The sequence below is a fragment of the Microtus ochrogaster genome, chromosome 16 (assembly GCF_000317375.1).
Source record: "Microtus ochrogaster isolate Prairie Vole_2 chromosome 16, MicOch1.0, whole genome shotgun sequence".
In the NCBI taxonomy this organism is placed as follows: Eukaryota; Metazoa; Chordata; class Mammalia; order Rodentia; family Cricetidae; genus Microtus; species Microtus ochrogaster.
In genome coordinates this window covers 27,744,303-27,764,888 of record NC_022018.1, presented here as the reverse complement: position 1 = coordinate 27,764,888, position 20,586 = coordinate 27,744,303, and positions in this window count along the sequence as shown.

The window sequence follows — 20,586 nt, the reverse complement described above, 5'->3', positions numbered from 1 at the left end:
CTGGCTGTATTTCAAGTCTTGCTGGAAAAGAAATGCTAATTATTAAAGTATTTGATTTTCTTTTCTTTCATCTGAAACTATCCTAGTATATGCATCACTTTTAGAAGAGCTAGGATTATAGACTGGAGCCAATTGTGCAGCAGTTTGTCTAACTATTGAATCACCAGAGCAGAAAAGTTGAGAGTTGAATGGACTGTAGAACTTATTTTATACATGAGAAAATTAGCAATGGTATGTTGAGCAATTTACTAATTCTCTACTTGTGCTCCTTCCCACACCGCTATTTACCTGACATCTATTAGCTGGTGTTCACATTTCAAGCTGCTGATATTACCTAAAGCTGAACTAGGGAATCCAGAAAATCTTTACAATTTGCTTAGTATCCTTAAGTAAATTCTAAAGATTGTTCATCTCAGTGTTCTCTCATTCTCCGCAGAAACATGAACACACATGGAAAGTCCTACATTGTGCACTGCAAGACAAGTCACAGGAAAATGATCCACTGACATTCTCGTCTAGATAAGCTCAGTGGAATCCTAGACTGAGATAATGATAACAGAAAGATAATGATGGTAATCATGACACTGTGATATTTGTAAATTGGATATATTTTATATGCATATATACTCTTCAAAAAGTTGGTATTCACAAAATCCCAAAAATAGATAGATAGATAGATAGATAGATAGATAGATAGATAGATAGATAGATAGACAGACAGACATAAAACCAGTTCTGGGGAGGCAAAATTACATTGACCCCTAGAGCTTGCTGGCTTGCCAGTCTAAACAAATCAGAATTCCAAGTCATTGAGACACCCTGACTCAAAAAACCAGGTGGATGTTCTAATATGAGGTAACCTCTTTCCACCACACAATTGAGCATACATGTATGCATGCATTGATAAAGGCATACATAAGAACATGTATACATATAGTGTGGCAAATCCTTCTGTATAATGTGTTGCTTTTATTGGTTAATAAGAATCTGCTTTTGGCCAATGGCTTAACAGAATATAGCCAGGTTGGAAGAGATATAGAGAGAGAGTAGGTGGAGTCAAAGAGATGCCAAGTAGTTACCAGAGAGGAAAGATGTGAGCTGTCAGCTGGAACCTTGCCAGCATAAAACCATATCAAGCAAAAGGCATATGGTAAATGTTTCAATAAGGGATCTAAGTTTTGTATTAGAAATAGCTTGGCCAAGTCATGAGAGGAAAGTAACTATGACTATGTAATCTTCAACTCCATTGAAGACATGAGAAGAGAAATATTACCTAAGTAGACAGAAAATACAATCAAGCAACTTCCAAAATGTGCAATAAATGACAGAGACAACTGGCTACCTGGGCAATCACCCAAAGTCTCATTTGCAACATTTGAGCAACCAACGTTGGCTAATACCTAGAGTAACTGACAGATCATTTTCCGAGGCAGGAAAAATTTCAGAACCTGTTTACCTTGTCTTGGCAAGGTTTGGCAGTCATTTTTTGTTTGTTTGTTTGTTTTTTGTTTGGTTGGGGTTTTTTTTGTACCCTGCTTGTCCTGTCTGGACACAGTGCATTTTGTCAGTGATTGAGGCATGGCCAGTTCCTTGTCCAAAGGCCAGTTTTGCCAAGAAGAAAACATGTTCCAAGTGGAGTGTCTTCGGTGCTCAACATTCTCTCAGGAATATATTGGTGCTGCCAGGAGCAATTGTGTCTCATGTCAACAGAACCCAAAGTTATTTACATACCATTTTCTACAGCTCTTTGAAGTGGTTGAAGATTACCTGTTTATGTGGAGTACAATCTCTATGCATCTAAAGAACCTGATTAGTCCAACTATAACAAAAATGAATGACTACAGACCTTTAATACTTAATACCTATATAGCTTGAAGATGAAGACTTCATTCTAAACTATTAAGCAATATTTAAACAACTGTAATAAATGAGGACAGTGATCTCAAAATGTAAACAATGTATAAGTATCTTGATCAGAGGTAGAAATGTATAGTGAAATATGATAAATACATCCTAAAACTGTATCAATATACAAAATGTCTTAAACAGAGGTAGAAGCATACATGCATAAAATATGACAAAATAACTTTGCCTAGGTTACAAATATTGTAAATAGAAATAGAAGCATATTCAATATAATTAGAATTTGTATCAATAAACAAGAATCCATACCAATGTAAATAGCCTATAAATAATAGCTCACAAGTATTCACTCTATTACTCACTATTATTATTAGTGTGAGTAAGCTCACACTAATCTACCTATTATCCCTTCCAATTTTCTTTTTTTCCCCCAAAGAGATCCCTGAGCCTACATGTTTTCAGCACCCAGCCTTCTCTCGCGCCCCACCCCCAAAGACGACGCCCACAATCAGCCGGAAGCAGTCTTGAGAATTTGTCGCCCCAATTCCTTCAAACTGGAGTGTCTAATTTGCTTTTTATTAAAAGCAAGATGTGGGAATGTTATTCTTTCAGTCCCTGCCCTAGCCACACCCATTCCTTTTTAACCTCTGACCTCGCCCACCATCGTTCTCTCTCCCCTTTCCCTCCCGGTGTACACACGGGGCTTTGCCTCTCTCCTCCTCTCTCTCCCTCCTTCTCTCCCTCTCTTTCTTCTTCTTCTCTCTCTCTCTCCCTTTTTCTCTTTCCCTCTTTCTTAATAAATGTTTATGGCTATTTCCTGTGTTTATATGTCTGTTACCTCCGCCACCGCCAGCGCGGCTCGTGCCCTCCCGCTGGTGGGAAACTGTAGCCGCTTGCCCGGGTACCGGACTCTAGAGCTGGCGCCCGGCACCACTGGGGGTAACCCCATTTATTTTTTAAGAATAACACATCCCCCAACCCTATACCAGTTATAATCAACCCCTAATTGATGTCCCTAAGCCTGAGAACACACTTTGTTGGGAGAGGGGGCATTGTCTTCCAGAATTACTTCCAGCTGTCATGGGGACAATATTCTTTCTATGGGATTCTGTAAAAGTAAAACGATGGTTAAGTTTCAAGATTACTGTCTGGTATCATTGCAAATAGTCTCTGAGTACTTGGTAGGGTTTTTCTGAAGTTATTATTTGAAGTTCTGGCCAGAATGTTTTAAGAAGGTGCATCATTTCAGCTAACCAAGTTGAAATCATTTTGAGCAGCTAGTACCCAAAACCCATCTTAAAGTAGCGCTATCAACATCATGATGTCATATCAACCAGGTGGAATCATTGTTTTGGGGTCCCATCTTCTTCCTGAAACTTCAAAGATTACTGCAGGAATGTTTATTACCCATTGAATATATAATGAATACGTAAACATTATTTATATAGACATATATGCAATGAAAGGTATGATAGAGATAAAAATAGCTATGGGGAAAAGTGAAAATTTTCCTAAATTCTTTCTTCTTTCTGTCCCATATGTTCCTTTTTCTTTGAAGAGAAAAGGGGAAATGGTATAGGAAGTCCTTCTGTATATATGCTGCTTTTGTTGGTTAATGAATAAATCTGTTTTGGCTTGTGGCTTAATACAATAAAGCAAGGTGAGAATTCCACGTAGATAGAGGAGGAAAGAAGGTGGAGTCAGGGAGAAGCCGTGAAGCTTCCACAGGAGGCAGACACCTCCACGGGAGCCCATGGAGCTCATGTAGCCCATTGCCAGTAGGCCATGACCTCGTGGTAATGTACAGATTAATAGAGATTGGCTAGTTTATGATATAAGAACTAGCAAGAAATGCGCTTATGCTATTGGCCAAACAGTATTGCAAATAATACAGTTTCTGTGTGATTATTTCAGGTCTGAGTGACCGGGAACAAACGGACAGCCTCTGACCACACTAAATGCAGTTTTGAAGTCTTCCTAGTGGCTGTGTGTTTACTTCCCTTCAAGAGCATTTCCTTTATTTTAGAGAGAGTCTAACATCCTAACATCATTTTTTAGTGTTCCAAACAAAATGAGAATGTGGTGCTAGAAATTAGTTCCATCTCCTGCCTTGGAACAAATGGGGAGAAGTCCAGCGTCCTTTCCTGGCTTGGAAAGGGATGCTGGTTACACTCAGTCCCAAGTACAATCAGGGGTGGGCGATGGGCCAGCAATGAGTCAATAGGATGTGTCACCCTTTCCCCTACGTGCTCCTATAAACAATACAAATTAGTGTTCTGCTTCATAAGCCAGATGCCAGCAAAGTGCTTCTTATTATGGAAAAGCTCAGTGCCTCACAATCAGCAATGTCAAAACATGAGCGATTATGTTCTCAAGAAGCCATTACTAGTTTAAGTTTAATTTTGTTTATTGGGTAGAACTGTACACTTAAGGCTTGAGAGAAATGTTTATTGCCAGTAACAATAACAAAAGATGTGTTTCTGCTCCTTGGGCAGACTTGGATACTAAGCCTGGTCCTTTATTTCTTCATCTCCAAGCTATTCTAGGGTCGGGAGGTGAAGGTGATTTTGCTGAGCACCTTCTATGAATGAACCACTCTTCCAGGCATTTAATTGACAGCCTTCTGTGCCAATCAATTTTTGTTATCATTATTTTTAACTTTCTGATTACATCCCAGGGCAATTATCAATCTTATTCTGTCAATAGTGAAGTAAATTTAAAGAACTAACAAATCCTTTCCAGAGTAGAGGTGTCACCCATCAGTACTCCCATATTAAGGCCAATTGTAAAAGGTCTGTGTCTATTCTACGTTCATCTTAGCTCACTGCATTGCCATGACTTCAGAAGCACTCACATCTAGACAGATGGATGCCTCAGAAGGCCCAGCAATATTAACCCATGAAACCTAGCATAATAGCAATGCTAGGGAAATTATTCTATGAGTTTAAGCTCAATGAAGTGCTAACCTGTTGCATTCTTTGATGAGACCTTATTTTAACAGGCTGCATTGCCCTTTCTGGAAATTCCAATTTTGATAGTTAAAACTAATCATTAACTTGACTGGATTTCGGGGCTGGAGAGATGGCTCAGCGGTTAAGAGCATTGCCTGCTCTTCTAAAGGTCCTGAGTTCAATTCCCAGCAACCACATGATGGCACTCAGCCATCTGTAATGAGGTCTGTTGCCCTCTTCTGGCCTTCAGGCATACACACAGACAGAATATTGTGTACATAATAAATAAATAAATATTTTAAAAAAAAAACTTGACTGGATTTCCAATCACATTTAGGAGACATGGGTCTGTCTGTGAGCATGTTTCTAGGTTGTATCTCAAACAGGAAGAATTAACCTGAATGTAGACCCACCATGCCCCAGACTGGGGTGCTGGGCTGGGTAAGGAGGAGAAAGTGCAGCATCAGCATCTGTCTCTCTCTGCTTCCTGGGGAAGCAAGATAAGAATGCCTTACTGAGAAAACGTACCAAGCCACATGGCTAAACACAGACAAGAATTAAATTAATTATGAATTAATTTAAGCTGTAAGAGCTAGTTAATAATAAGCCTGAGCTAATAGGCCAAACAGTTTATAATTACTATTAAGCCTCTGTGTGTTTCTTTGGAACTGAATGACAGAAGGGCCAGGTGGGACAAAATTGCCACCCCAGTCACAGTAAATAGGCTTTATCCCCTGCATGTAATCTGATTGTTTTCAACTCAATGTGTCAGGTAACGCAAGCAAGTCGCTTCTGTCCCTTCTTCCAACCAGGTGCATCCATTTGAGCATAGGAGGCCATAGATAACTCTCCTAGTAGGCTTCCACAGAGAAAATGCATGGATACCGCTGGCTAAAGATTGAAGGCGAATTTAATTAATCCAGGCCAGTGGGTACAAGAAAATACAATTTTAATATATAAACACACTCACACACCCGGAGTTCAGCGATCCACCAGAAACCGGAAACAGGAAGGGCTCCAGTCTGCGCATCCCAATTAATTAGTAAAAACATTCGCCCGAGGCTGTCCCGCCCCAAAAGGCGGGGTCTCTCTACAAAAGATGACTCCAGGGCAGATCAAGCAAGAGTTCAGGGAGACTGGACTTGGCTTCTGACATGTGTTTCTGTTATTCTGCTTTCTCTTCTTAGCGCTCAGCATGTCATCACTCCACTTGCTCCTTCCCTAATGGACTCTCAAACCCACGAGGTGCCCCAGAAGCCACAGTCTCTGCTTTACTTTCAGGGCTCACCCCAGGAGGAAAGTGCTCATTGCCTTGTTCTTAGGTGACTACTGACCTCAGGGAAAATCCAGTTCTCTTTGTGTTCTAAACAGGCTGCCTTCATGGGTTCAGGTGGCAGTTTTTGGAGGACTGGTCTTCCAACGGAAAAGCTTGATAACCCAAGTCTGCATCACTTCTCGTGCTCCACAGCTTTCAGAAAGCCAACTTTCCCTGCCAATTTTGGTTTCTCAATTTCCAAGGCAAATATGTCAACCCAGGTTGCCTGTGAAACTCCTGACAGCTTTCTGCTGAAATCCACAGGTGATCAGCTCTTCACTGGCTACCCACTCCACTGTGGATCCGCTGTCAAAGGCACTCATTTCTCCCTAATTAATCTGTATCCCCTTATTACCGCATAAGTGAGGCACTACAGCTAACCCTCAAGACAACAGGGCAACGTCTTAGAAAATTTAGATGTCTCCATGGGGGTGACTGGGCTTGTCAACAGTCTGTATTGGCAGAAAGAAAAGGACATGCCAGCATTTCCCCACATTCCAGGAGAAGGGGAGAAGGAGAAGAAAAGGAGATTTAGAACTCAATCACGGGTACCTCATGAGTCTGTTCCCTCCACTTTGATTTCTCACAGGATCTCTCAGGCACTGGGGGTGTGATTTTGCTTGCTGATCTGGATGTTTTCTCCCTTGGTTCTTAGACAGTTCCTACCGCACAGAAGTAAGCACAGCAGACTATCTGAGGCAAAATTATCTCCCTAGATGAACACGCATGTGCGCATACACACGTACCGTAAACTTTGTAAACCAAGGTTTGGGATTATCCTCTCTGTTGTGTATGAGTGGGGTGTGCATGTGTCTTAAGGTGTATTCCCCTGTGTGGATGCATATCGAGGACAGGAACTGATGCTGGTATTGTTGTGCCCAGTCCGTGGAGACCCTAAAAGACCACCAGAGAGACCAACTCACCAAAATGCAAAAGCAAAGTTTATTATCATGCACATAATTGCAAGCCAGCCTGGACCTCGTCAGCGCAGTAGTGAGAGGAGGTAACCCACCCTTCTAGAGAGCCTTTTTTTAGAGGCAAAAATCAGGAAAGTTATATTGGGAGGGTTTGGGGTGACAGGTTCAATTCTGATTGGCTTGTGCCTAGGGACTTTTCCCAAATTTTTGTTTTCTAGTCTCACCTGTTGCTTGTCCAGTCTTCTTATCAGCTGACCTTCTAACCTTCAGGTGGGGATATTCTACAGTTACCTGTGCTTTCCAGATGGCTACCCTGTTACTTTTGCCCCTAACCATTTCTGAGGATTAGAATGTTTCATAGGAAATAACCTTCAGGTGGGGATATTCTACAGTTACCTGTGCTTTCCAGATGGCTACCCTGTTACTTTTGCCCCTAACCATTTCTGAGGATTAGAATGTTTCATAGGAAATAACCTTCAGGTGGGGATATTCTACAGTTACCTGTGCTTTCCAGATGGCTACCCTGTTACTTTTGCCCCTAACCATTTCTGAGGATTAGAATGTTTCATAGGAAATAACCTTCAGGTGGGGATATTCTACCGTTACCTGTGCTTTCCAGATGGCTACCCTGTTACTTTTGCCCCTAACCATTTCTGAGGGTTAGAATGTTTCATAGGAAATAGCTTACACAAGACACAAGATGGAGGCAAAGGACAAAATGGAGGAACTTTGGTTCTTCAGGTATATCCTCCTCAATAACTTCTCCTGCCTAACATTTTGATATAAAATCTCTCACTGAGCATGGAGTTCACAGTTTTGGCTTGACTAATTAGCCAATGAACCCCTGAAACCCTTCTTTCGGGTCCATCTAAGATTAGAGGTGTGTGCCCTGGTTATTGACAGATGTTAGGTTTACTGGCACATGTTTAGGCCACAGGTGCACACAGTCAACACCTAGCTTTTACACAGTGCTAGGAATCTGAATTGGCCTTCAGGCTTGAGCAGCACTGCAACCCCAGAGCCACCTCCTTAGCTTTGCTTTTGAGATTGAAAAGGAAACAATGAGTAAAGCTTCCCATTGCTTTATTCTATAACCTTAATTCTTTAGCAGGACTTCCTCCCAGCACCACAGGGTCCCAGCTAAGAGATAAAGACACCATGTACTCTATTCTGCCCTTAAGAAGGAGCTACCAGGGCTGGAGAGATGGCTCAGCCGTTAAAGGCTGGGCTCACAACCATAAATATAAAGAAGGAGCTACCAGCCTTATCTTAGTCTTGTCAAACAGAATAAATGGTGCTCTGAGAAGTAGCAGAAATAGCTTGTCCTGAATGCTAATCAGTTTCCCATTACTGTAACAAAATACTGGAGGTTATTAATTTAAAAAGAGGAAAGGTTGGCTTTTGCTTGGACTTTCAGAGGTTTCCATCTGTAATTGACTCTGCTGCTTTAGACCTATGACAAGGCAGCGTACCTTGTTGGGAAACATGTAGTCGAAGATGCTGACTTTGTAGCCACTAAGAGATGAGGTCTGCAGCAGGGTTGAGCTAAAGGACCATTTCTCCCCTTTTCTATTTCTTTCTTTCCTTCCTTTTCCATTTCCATTTGCATTTACTTTGAGTGCAGGGTGTCCTCTACCTCAGGTTTCCCCTACATTGAGGAAAGTGCCTTCATTCACATGCATTTAATAATTAGTAGATCAAGGCTTCCACCTTGCCAGTCCCACCAAGATGAGCCCTCTTCCTGAATTTGGTTTTGTTGTTTATTGTTTTTTTTTTTTTTTGAGACAGGGTTTCTCTGTAGCTTTTGGTTCCTGTCCTGGAACTAGCTCTTGTAGACCAGGCTGGCCTCGAACTCACAGAGATCCGCCTGCCTCTGCATCCCGAGTGCTGGGATTAAAGGCGTGCGCCACCACTGCCCGGCACCTCTTCCTGAATTTGGAAAGCAGCTCTGAGTGAGGGCCATCACCCACTTTTCCGGACGACGTCTCTTGACTGCTGAAGCAAAGCATCATATGGCGGGAGATTTGTGGATAAAAAGACTTGATGCCAAGTTGTTAAGTCCCGACGTGAAAGCTGAAGAAGGCACCTGCAGCTTTCTAGTCTGGTAAGGGGCTTCTTTCTACTTCACAGACAGTGCCTTCTTGTATGTCCACACGTGGCGGAAGGAGTGAGGGATCTGTGGAGCCCGTTTGGTAAGGGCGCTAATTTTACCCTTGTTACGCATTTCTGCTTCCTCAGGACGCCATCACGTCCACCTCAGAGGGAGATGCGGAGATTGTAGCCCATGAGCTCCCTGGAGCACAGATGAGGGGGACAGCAGGCTGTTCAGACATCTAGGAGGATCATCTAGGATCACGAGGGCTCAGAGGAAACGGCCTGCTGGATTTTGATAGGGAAAGGGAAAGCCATCTAATGGTGTTCCCTTCCTCTCAGAGTTATTGGCTCTCCATTCCTTGCCAGTTAAGGCTTGCAGCTATGAAGTCAAAACAAACTATCTCTTTCCAGATGCAAGTCTCACTGCTTCTGCCTAGAAAAGCTAAAGTGTTTCAAAACTTTCTTTCTTAATGATCATCCACTATTCCTGGAAATCACTACTTCGAGGAATGTCATGGAGAGTTTAAGTTCTTGACATACAAGTGCCCAAAGCTGTCTGTCTTTGATTGCCTAGTGAAATACAGTTAAAAAAAATTAGCTCATGCTTCCTGTGGCTTTTCCAAAGACTTCTAAAGCATCCGATATCAGACATATTCCTCTTACAGGCTAAATCCAGGTATTTTTATTTCTTTAAGGAGTCTTGCTCTTTGCCCCAAAAGGATAAAACACAAGACCACGTTGCAGGGAATGGCACCTTCAAACTCCCTTTTCTGACTTTCTAAACTGCCTCAAGCCCCTGTTTTTTTCTTTCTGTGTCTTCTGGTGAGGAGAGATTACCGTTAGGCCACAGCGGCACAGCATCAGACAGAAGAGCTTGGAGGAAGAAAGATTCATGTTGTCTCACAGTTGCGGGTGTTAGCATCCCCATGACAGGGGCAGCATGGCAGAACAGCTCAGTTCACATGGGGAGCAGGTGTAGAGGGTGTCCCCCCCCCCCCCCGGTATTAGACTGGAAGTGGGCAGGGATAACACAACCCGAGAACCTGCCTCAGGAACCAGTTTATCCAGCTCAGCCCATCTCCCCAACTTTCCAAAATAACACTACCAACCAGGGATGACATTTTCAACACATGACCCCATGGGGACATTTCAAATTTAAAGTATAATGCAGTGTCAAAACTTATGTTCAGAAGTGAAGCAGCTACTTAGTGACTCTCACAAGCGATGGGAATTAATAACACGTGAGGTCTCTTTTACAGTACTTGCCTGTTGAATCTCTCAGCTAGTGGGACAAACACATCTCACTTCAGAAGACAAAGATGACTCTGCGTTGCTCTGCTGCTACCCTCCAACAAGAACTTCTGTTAATAGCCAAAGGCCAGTGAAGGTGGAAAGAGGGGTAGCGACTTCAGGTCCAGAGTCACGATGATTGTGTTCTGTAGTCACAGCTACCTGATTAGTCCCGGGATCTGAATTCCATTTCCAGAGGAACCCATGTCAGCAGTTTTCTGACGATGATTTTTTTTTCATTTTGTAGCTAGTTTTCATAATAAAATTGCATGAATCAAACGGAACAACAAGGTCCCAGAGAACATGAATAATGAGTGCGAAGGAAAACCCCATTTCAAGTTTGATAACATCAGCAAAAGCTCTAATTCTCTCTCTGAGTTGCCATAAAACACCAAGTGGCTTTTATGCATAAAATAAGCATACATAGGACTCTGATACCATATATCAAATAATATTGTTAGAATCGCCGTAAGGCTGTGTTTGCTTATACCCACAACTCCACAGTTTGAGGAATGTTTGGTAGGACTCGTCCCCAATCTGTTCACCAGCAAGCTGCTGTCGTCATGTGTAACAGACAGAGTAGCTCTTCTACGGTCTCTGATCTCCATTTGGGAAGCTGAAAAAAACCCCAAGAATTAACCAGGGTTCTTCAGACTGTGGGAGGGTTCAGTGGGAAGCCTCAGGGAAATGCTGTACCACTACCTAAAGAAGCATGGTGCGCTTGGAAAAAGAGATTGCCCTTGTGTGTCTGAATGTGTGTGTGTGTGTATGTGTGTGTTACTAACACATGTGCTTGCCTCTCATCCTGTGTCTGTTGACCTTAGATTTAATCAGCTGCTCATTTTCCCACTTCATCTATACCCATCTTTAACCAGAAGCACCTCCCAATTTTACACGTTGGGATTTCATTCTATTTCAATCCAAACTGCTAGCAGAAAGGTTTGAAAACTATTAGCTTATACCACCCTTAAGTATCTCTCATATTTATTGATTGATATGGCTTTATATTCTTTCTTTGATGCTTATATTTGGGGGTTAGAATTGGAAACTGTTGTAGTTTGAATTATATCTCTTCCATAAAAACAAACAAAAACCCATGTGTTGAAGTCCTAACTCCTTTAGACTGTGACTGTATTTGAAGACAGAGTTTTAGAGAGATTATGAAATTAAAATGAGGTTAATAGGTAACCCATGCCGGGCGGTGGTGGCACACGCCTTTAATCCCAGCACTTGGGAGGCAGAGGCAGGCGGATCTCTGTGAGTTCGAGACCAACCTGGTCTACAAGAGCTAGTTCCAGGACAGGCTCCAAAGCCACAGAGAAACCCTGTCTCGAAAAACCAAAAAAAAAGAAAAAGAAAAAAAAATAGGTAACCCATAATTCTCTATGACTAGTGTCCTCACAAACCTATAAGCTAAGGAATGTGAAAGAATACTCCCAAAGTCACTAAATGCTATAGAAGAGATATTGGACCGATTTCCTTCTCAAAGTTTTCAAAAGGAATCAGATCTGTCCTTGGTCCTGGGTTTTTAGCTTCAGGAACTAAGTGATAATGCGCTACTGTTTCTTAAGCTGACCTGTCTGTGATTGACAGCCTGGGTTGATCAATACAGCACCAAAGTTGTAAGACACACTGCAATCTATTTACTCCACCACACCTCTTAAGCTGAGCTACATAAAACAAATGCCAGTTGAGGCTGAGTTCAAGCTTTTCTGTAGACAGAAAAATACCTAAGGGATCGCCACCTGGATTTCTGCCAGGTACTGCTAGTTCCGACAGTGGAACTACAAACTCAGTGATGCAGTGTGAACCTAACTAATGCTATTCTCAACAGTTTATGTGCTCTGAAGTTACTGGGTGATCTCTGTATCTTTCCCCAAAAGGATTCTCTGCCAGCCCTGGGTTTGACATGGACATCTATCATAACAGAGTATTGCCAAACATTTTGCTTCTTAGTTCAGTGTACTTATGAAATATTCTAGGTGGCAACCCTACTTTATTCTGATTTTTTTTTACCTGTACCCCTCTGACTTGGTCCTCAATCTTCCTGCCAATTCCTTTCCTACTTTCTCCTGCATGATTTCTTTATCCTCTCCCTCACCCCAAGCAGCCAAGTCTCTATTGTCATCTATATCTAAAGGACATTGTCTTTTTTCAGAAACCCTTTCTGACCAGTGAAGGTTAATTCTGGTCTCCTATCTATGTTCTCCTAAGACCCGCTGTGCTCAAAAGAGCCATTTGTTTCCTATGATGAAGACACTCTCTTCTGCAGTGCACAGACTCGTTATGGGTTCTCCAGTGTTGGCCCTTACATAGAACAAAGAAACTTTCCAATGTATTTTGCAGCATAATTCATGAAATGTTGTAGGCTATCACTAGTCTGGCTAGAAGGTAATTAGTGTCCAGAATAAGAAAATACTAGAGATGAATGACAGGGATTGAATTGACAAGGTGTTAAGGCAGAAAGATTGTTTTTATCTGGTGACAAAAGACATATAGAATAGTAGAGAACTAAAAGCTCTTTTCTAACATGGGTTAACTTATGAACTCAGAAGTGGATCTCAGTGAAGTGAGTTTATGACATACAGTGGGTCCAGGAAGTAGGATGAATTACTGATGCTCTGGAAGTTAAACTGCCTGGATTCCATAGCTCTATTCACGCATTTTCTAGCTGTGCTCAGCTTCCTTCTAAAAACATAGGGTGTTGTGTGAGTGACTGACTTGGTTTCCTTTGGCTCTGCTGTCCATCTACCTTTCCCTCCTCTATGCTAACCTGGTTCTCAGTTAACTTCAGTGCAGTGGGAACAGCTCTGCTCCAAGACTTCCTGGGAGGAGTCCTTTGGGACACAAGCCTTCTCGGTCAAATTAACGCAATGCACAAACTGCCTCAAATAAGCCTCTTGCTTGTTAAAAATGGCTTTGGGAATTTACTTTTCAGAAGCTGGATTTAAAACCAAGCACCCAGTCATATAAACATCCAGCTCAGCCTTCCAGAAGAATAGCTTCTGTAAGCAGTAATATTAAAATGCCGGGGAGAGGGCTGGAGAGAGACCTCCTGGAGAGAAATGCTTGCTGTTCAAGGTGAGAATGTGAGTTTAGATCCCCAGTACCCATGCCGAAAGCTGGTGTGATGGCACACCTCTGCAACGTCAGCAGCAGGGGTTGGGCAGGGAGACCCAGGACCTTGCTCACTTAGCCAGTCCAGCTGAAATGGCAAGTTGCAGGTTCAGTGAGAGACGCGTCTCAAAAAGTAAGGTGGAAGAGGGAGATGTGACTCAGGGGTTACGAACACTCGCTGTTCTTGTAGAGTTCTCAAGTTTGCTTTCCAGCAGGGAGGACAAACCTGCAGTGAGTTTGCAGGGAGGGTCTTTGTCAGACTGTGTTCTCCATAGAAGTCCCTGCTCCAGCAGCTGCTGTTGATTCCAGAGTCTTCCTGTCTGTTCTCCTAGCTGACAGAAGCAAATGCAGCGGAGTGATGCTTTGGGACATCACTACTCTGCACACAAAACCAGCTCATGTGAGTCTCTCACTGTCCGTGTGTATCCAACTCAGAGTGGGACAGTACTCTGGGTGGACTAAATGGACCAAAGAATGGGCTACCCAGAGGTGAGCTAGGGTAGGGCTACATAGCAAAGACTCTGCAACATTGTGGGGTGGCAATTTCCTGAAGGTAAAAGATTAGATTTTCAGGGAATAGAAAGAAAAAAAATACCTTAAAATTAGGAATGTAAACCTATGAAGGACATGGCAGAGAATCTGAATTGTTGTAAGAAATGCAATTCGGTGAAGTGGGTAAGATCAAGGGCCCTGAAATCCATATCAAGGTTTGCTATTCAGTTGGGTGACCCTGGGTGAGAGACAAGACATTCCTAGGCTGTGTTTTTCCCATCTGCAAAGGATGAGACATAACAGCAACAATCTCCCAGGGCTGTTGGGAGGATCAAAAGAGATAAGGATAGCCAAAGTGCTTAGTACAATTATTGACTCCATAAATCCTCAATCGCCGTGAGGGATTCTGTTTCTATATGCAGTCGTGCCATGTAGACAAGTGAAGAACTAGCTTTAACCTAAAATTACTTTTCTTTCTAAATGAGACCTGGTGTATGCTTTTCCTGATCATCGACTGTGATTTCTGTCCTTTCAGAATCCCCAGGCAGAGCAAGAGCCTCTGACGTTCACAGTACTCTGGGAACAATGGAACACAACCTTTAGCATTGACGCCACCCAATATATTCAAAACATCCAACTGTCAAGCTATCCCTAAAAAGAATGTGCAGCACAAAGCGCTTACCACCAAAGGAATTACTCACAGTCACATGACAAACTGTAGACCAGGGAACCATCGATTACCATCAATACTTTAAATAATAACCAGCTAAGTCAACCTCTTCCGAAGGAGATTAACCTTTTGTTGATGTTACCTGTGCAACACCCAAGGAAAGCAAAAATCTCTGGGAAATAATTCAAGCCAGGAATTCATCTTAAAAAAAGCAATATTAAAAAGTGACAACCAAATTTTCTGCAGTCCACAATCATGCAATCCCAGCATGCAATGGTGTTTGGATGGCCCTTTACTGTATTTTAAAAGGAATAAGAAGTGCCATGAGCCCTGGTGATACTTAATACCCAGTAGTTAGGCTGGAAATACAGTTACAAATGAATGACACAATTTATAGATAAAGCTTTTATTGAGATTACTATCATTTAGTATGCAAGTTTTAACTTTTTAATATGTCTTTAGGGGGAGTTTTCATTGATGTATGAAGAGGCTGAGGTCTGTGTCTCATGTTGAAGGTGGGAAGGACTGGGCACTTAATAGCTTTCTAAGTATGATAACGAACTGTCATATTCTAAATAAATATTGAAACTAATTTCCACGCTGGAAAATCTTCTTGAAATAAGGAACTACAAAGGAGAATCAATGAAAGGTCCCATCTCTCAACTGTAGCACCATGCATACAACTCGTCAGGCTCACCAGATGAAGCTTCCTGTGGACTGAGTTGCCTGGGTCCTACCTCTTAGACAACAGAAAGGATATTTCCATATATAGAATACATATAGAATTTTCATATTCTTGGCTACTCAGGAATCACTAACCCCAGAACTTGCAATATTTGCTGAAACTGCGAAAGAGTCAAAAGTCATCTAGAAGAGACGTGAATTTGAAGCTCACATCACATAGTTCAAGCAATCTCAGTCTCTTTTACCCCTTGATGCCAATTTGGCTTATTTTATTGTTGCTTTTCTTAAGTGAATGAAGTTCCATAGGGCTTGAGGGAAACATTTTAGGGCTACTTGACCAATGTAGTGGCTCTTTCTTCTGCCCCATTTAAGGCCTGTAGAGCCCATGGTGTGCGGGTACCAACAACAATTGAACTACAAGGTGAAGGAAAACACCCACATGGGGAGAAGTATAGAAAGACATAAGCAAATTGTTACTAGTGTTTATTGGGACTAGAAATTATTTTTTTCCTGCCTTTTTTTTTCTGACTACATTTTTTCTGCAAAGCACCCAGCAGTTTACATGCATAGCAGAGCATGGGGAGTTTGGAGAAAGGCAGTTTGCCTTCCTTACTTCTAACTCTCCCACTGGAGAGGGACAATTTCGCATTCTGTGGCTCTTATGGAGACACGGAAGAATAACAATAATATTTACCTATCAGATATGCAAATTGCTTAGCCCAGCATTTAGTAGCCCTGGGCCGTTCAGTAATTGCACCTCTAAGAGAAAACATAAAATCCTGTTATAAAAGAGCTGGGGAGGACTTCTCTGCTTTCTCTCCACTTCAATTTTGTACACACTGTATTAGCACACGGAAGTCACTCAGAAGTCACAAAGATGAGTTAGAGGCTGTTGTGCTTCTACTGACAAGAAATGCCTCGTGAAAGCTGATTGACCTACAGGATGGTTTTTACACACAAAAGCTAGTGAAGAAAACCTAGCTTTGGTCAAGAGATCACACTGAATGGATGGGGCTATAGCTCGGGAATAGTGCACTTGCCTTGTATGCAGAATGCTTTAGATGCAGTTGCTAGTACTGCAGGAAAAAGGGCCGGTACTGATAGACGCAGTTGCTAGTGCTGCAGGAAAAAAGGGCCCGTACTGATTTAGCAGGACACCGACTGTGGCAACCCTCTGAAAACAGCTTTGAAGGACTTCCTGTTTCTCACATCCACGCCAGCTCCACCCCAGAGCTCCCCGTGACAGCAGCTTTCCACCGTCATTTTTTTTTTTAACGCCTACTCTGTCAGATGTTATTATTCCTAAAACTGGGCCTACATTTATCTTGCTTGAGTTTGAAATTTTTCTTTCTAAGAACCTTATCAGCCTCATCACAATATACCTTATCTCCATCCAGCAAATTGTCAGGCTGAGGGATGGGTGGACTGCCAAGAGTTCCTAGGGCTGGAGAGTGGGAGAAGACCCGTCAGCAAGCCTTCATCACAGACCTTGCTCGCTGCCTTGAACCAACCACAGAGACCGTAAAGATTCCTGGCTTACCCCCATAACATCTACCCAGAGTTAAAGAAACTCTTTCACAAGTGCCAGAATGGATCCCTAACACTGCCTGAAGATGCTTATGTTTTTATGCACATATACTAAAAGTCTCTTCCAACCATGAAATTGCATTTGTAATTGATCGAGAATTGTCCGTGTTCAACACATTCCTGTAAACCAGCCGGGCCCTGTGACTCTTCTATGGGGATTCAAAGGAAAAACAGCAGCTGAGTTAGCTTGAGAGACCATCTGACATCCGCTTGGTCTCCAGAGAATGTCATTGAGGGGTTATGAAATAAAGATTTTTGTTTCTGACCGCAGTTCAGCTCAGCTGGCATGTGACATCTGTTTATGCATTGGAAACACTTCATAGTTTATCTAATTAGAGATTCCTCTTTGGAACTGCATCCTCAGATAAACACTTTCGCTGACAATCTTTTTAAGGTCATCTCCAGCCTCCCCTTGTCACAAAGACGCAGCTTAAAATTTCAGAGTAGGCCTTAGCAGATGAAAATGCAGAAACGGAATTAGTGAGTTCCCTTAACACACCAGCCTCTCACACCTTGAGAAAAGACCTCATTAACTAGACGAGAGAAAAAAAATCTAATTTCCAACTGGCATTCCTTCTGCCGCAAATGTTGATACAATTTCAGTCATTAGTCTCTTTCATAAACATGGAAACCATTATGGTTACAGAATGGCCAAGGGGTTCTCTGATCCTGTGCTCATTCTTAATTCCTCAGATGGATACAGCACCATGAGTGCCTCTCTTTCCCTCCCTGGGCAGCCATATTGGCTATGAGGAAAAACTGGCATTGTATAAAGGTACTCTTTAACTTAAGATCAAGGAATATGCAACATGGTTTTTCTTTTGTAATACAAACCTCCCATTTGTTTCCAGGTGAATTATTTGTCCATAAAGGGAAAGAAGAGAGTAGGAAGAAACTTGTTTCTGGTTTTTTATTAGTAATGTCATTCCTGCAGATTTTGTAAATGAATAAAAAATATGTCCAACAGCTAGTGTTCAAAATAAGAGTTTCCGAGAGTCATTCGTCCCTGGTCTTGAGTCCAGGCTCCAGCTCATAAGAGCTGCATCTGACTCAAGTTCTTTAATTATTTGCCTCCTTTGCTGAACTGTGAAGTCAACACAGACTCGATTAATCAAGTCAGGATGAAGATTCAGTAAGTTACTGACGGCACCTGACACATGGCAAACATTCAATACTCAATAGCCCACATTGCTGTCACATCTATAACGGCATTTTCTGTGTGAGGCTGCAGAAATGGATTGTACCTGTGGTCTCCATGGAAGCTCAGTCATTTCACCTGGTATCTCAACAGACAGCAAGGTGAAGCTGGAATTTTCTTAATCGGAATTGGAAGTATAGAAGACGCTTCTGGAATCTTCTAGATATTTTTTTCTCTTTTATGCTTTTTTTATTTGCTCAACCATGTTCATAGCTGCTCTATTAATAATAGCCAGAAATTGGAAACAACCTAGATGTCCCTCAGCAGAAGAGTGGACAACTAAAATGTACACTGACACAGAGGAGTGTGACCCAACTGTCAAATGATATCATGACGTTTGCAGGCATGTGGATGAAACTAGAAAAAAATCTGAGAGAGGTAACCAGAAAGATAAATATCACATATATTCATAAATATATAGATATTAGCTATCAAGTAATTGATAACCAAACTACAATGCATAGACTCAGAGAGATTAAATATAAACGAAAGGACTAGAGGGGAATACATAGGTCTTCGTGGAAGGGAAAATAGAATAGATTTCATGAGTAAACTAGGGATGGGTTGTAGGACCAGGAGGATCAGGTGGGGATGGAGGGGGAGATGGACTTGAGGAAGAGAATAAGGGAGAGACAGCTAAAGTTGAAGGGCATTTGAGAGGTGGTATGGAAACCTAGTGCAGTGGAAATGTCCTAAAACATATGAAGGGTAGTCTTAATGAAGTCTCTAAATGATGAAGGAGATAGTGTCCCAGCTGGCTATCTCTTGTCATTAAATGAAGCATCCAATACCAGGACTGGTCCACGTCCAATTGAGTTTTTGGCCAAAGGGGTCCCATGAAAATCCCCAAATAACCCAGGCAGTTGCCCAGACAATAGATTGCTCTCCAGTAACAGACAGCAAGGCCCTATTACTGAAGACAGCACCAATGTCACTCATGGAACATGGAGAGGTCTGGCTGGTACCTACATAGAACCTTTACCCCTATGCTCTAGTGTCTTTGGTATGGGAAGGTACTCTGCAGGCTACCAAAAGAGAAATGGAAACACCAACCCAGTGACAAACCCATTGCCTGCAAAATATGACAGGGCACAATTCTTGTGGGAGTAACCAACTCATATCTGGTTTAACTTAAGACCCAGTCCACGAGATGGAGCCCATACCTGACACTGTTTAGGTTATCGAGAACTACAGAATAGATACCCAGGAAACCGAGGGTAAAACTAAATACTACTTGTCCTTTAAAAAAAAAAGCATCAATAAAGCAACTCCTAATAGTATTCTGCTATATACTCGTAGATCAGTGCTGTATTCAGTCACCATAAGAGAAACTTCCTCCAGCAGCAGATGGAAACAAATATAGAGACACACAACCATACGTTATGCATAGAGAGAAACCTTGTAACACACAGCTCTAAATGAGATGTCTCTACCAAATCCCTCCATCAGAGCTCACCCAAGTCTACAGAAGAGAAGGTTTGAGGGTAAGAGCCGGAGGGGATGGAGGACACCAGGATAACACGTCCCTTAAATGAACTGAGCAAAGCTCGTATGAACTCACAGACTGAGCAGGAAGCACAGGACCTGCATGGGCTTGCACCAGGCTCTCTGGGTATATATTATAGCTTTCAGTTTAGTATTTCTATAGAACGCCTACGTGTGTGAGTAAGTGGGCCTCTGATTCTTGTATCTTCTCTTGGTTTGCCTTGTCCAGCTTCGATGTCATGGTTTTTGGTTTATTATACTATATTTTTATTGTGTTATGTTTGGTTGTTATCTCTTAGAAGCCCACTCTTTCCTAATGAGAGACAGAAAAGAAATAGATCTAGATTGGAGGGGAGGTTGGGAGGAACTGGGAGGAGGAGAGGGAGGGCAAACTGTAGTCAGGATATATTGTATGAGGAAAGAATCTCTTTTGAATAAAAGGAGGAAACCTGTCATGTGAAGAAATTGCAATTAAGAGCAAAGGTTTTACTTCATTGATCCTTGTATCTACTCTTGTCTCCCTTTAAATTTCTCTGGTAGTAAATCCTTCTTTTCAGTTACTGTGCTTTTCACCTTCAGGGGTTTTAGAACTTTATTTTTACTTTTCTACCTATTTACTGATATTTACATTTTGTCCACAAGTCCCTTCTTGATATTTTCCTCAATTCCTTTTAGAGCCTTTGTGTTTTAAAGTCTTTTTCTAGTGGATCTACCTCCAAGTCTCTTTCCAAGACAGATGGATATCAATGGATAATATTTTCTTTATCCTTGTATGTCTTTAAATATTTGGTTGAGAATTGGACACCTGACTCTAATGATGCAGTAACTCTGGAAACCCACTTTTTCTGAGTCTCTCTCTCTCTCTCTCTCTCTCTCTCTCTCTCTCTCTCTGTGTGTGTGTGTGTGTGTGTGTGTGTGTGTGT